The sequence below is a fragment of the Malurus melanocephalus genome, unplaced genomic scaffold (assembly GCF_030028575.1).
Source record: "Malurus melanocephalus ecotype Western Australia unplaced genomic scaffold, MMel_1.1 scaffold_651, whole genome shotgun sequence".
In the NCBI taxonomy this organism is placed as follows: Eukaryota; Metazoa; Chordata; class Aves; order Passeriformes; family Maluridae; genus Malurus; species Malurus melanocephalus.
The window spans coordinates 5,527-6,915 of record NW_026623883.1 but is presented as its reverse complement, the minus strand read 5'-3'; positions in this window follow the sequence as shown (position 1 = coordinate 6,915).

The window sequence follows — 1,389 nt, the reverse complement described above, 5'->3', positions numbered from 1 at the left end:
TTTTTTTTTTTAACCTTGTCTTTGTGTGTTCTGAGGTGGGTTTGTAAGGTTTGAATTACTGGGTAATAACCAAGAAGTCTCCTTTTCACGAGCCTGCAGCTGGGAAATGGACAGTTTAATATTAATGGAAAGAACAAACTCTTCTCCTTTCTCTCTCCTTTCTTCTGCTCCATCGTTTCCCTTGCTGAGGTCCCTATCCTGAAATTGCCTTTGTGGAACTCCAGGATGAGTTAGAAAACAGGAATAAAGCCCAATTTTTCAAYTTTTCAATTTTTCAACGCCAGCTGCTGAGCATTCAGAATAAAAAATCCACTCCACCGATGTACCTGCAATTATTTATTTAACCAATATTTATTTAACCTGTGATTATTTATTTAACCAAGAAACTGCCAGCACATGAATCAGCAGACTGCCCTTCTGAAACATTTTTAGAGTGCCCTGATATCAGCGTGCCAGGGGGAGGCATGGAATGTGGAAATAATAAATTTTTGCCTCTAAGAGAAGGAAAATGCTGTATTTTCTAATAATTACTCATCACAAATGATTGAATGGAGGCATCCAGCACCACCAGTGTGATTTGTATTGTGTGTCCTCTTCAGGTCGATCCTGGCTTCACTTCCAGACAAGTTCACCAAAAAATTGAAGTGAAATGCCAAGGTTCAGCACATTTCTGGTTTTTTTTGTTTTGTTTTTTTCTTGGTTTTTTTTTTTTTTTTTTTTTTTTTTTTTTTTTTTTTTTTTTTTTTTTTTTTTTTTTTTTTTTTTTTTTTTTTTTTTTTTTTTTTTTTTCCCTTTAAGCCAAGTGCTGGGAATTCAGTGTGGTTGATACAAGAGGAAAACCCCAAATCAGGGTTTTCAGGGTCTGCTGGGTCTCAGGTGAACATAAAATTGGCCATTTTTGGGATTTCTGTCTCAAAGGAGCTCTTGGCACCCACAAGGGTGTGAGAGCCTTTTGGAAACCTAAAGAAGGGACTGAACTGACATTTCCAAAAGGTTTTTTGCTTCTCCATCCCTGGAAAAAAATCTGTGTTTGAACAAATCCCTTTGCTGATGGATTCTCTGCTGCTTTTTGAGCTGCTCTTCCCCTGCCCAACCCTGATGGTGCCTTTTAGGGACAGAAGGAGCTCCTTTTTCCCTTTTTCCATCCCAGGAGGGTTATGTTTGCCCAGACAGAGCTGGGTTTATCCCCAGGTGGCCCCTCTAACCCAGGAATTTTGTGGCTGTGGATTTTGGGACAGCCCAGCCCTGGTTTGGGCAGGGATGGCCACCAAACCCAATCCTGGGTGAAAAAGGAACAAAAATGCCTCGGGGCTGTGTAACAAACAGCTTCTCCCATCTGCTCTCTCCTGTTGAGCTCTCCACATTCTTTTTTTTTTACTTTTTTTTTTT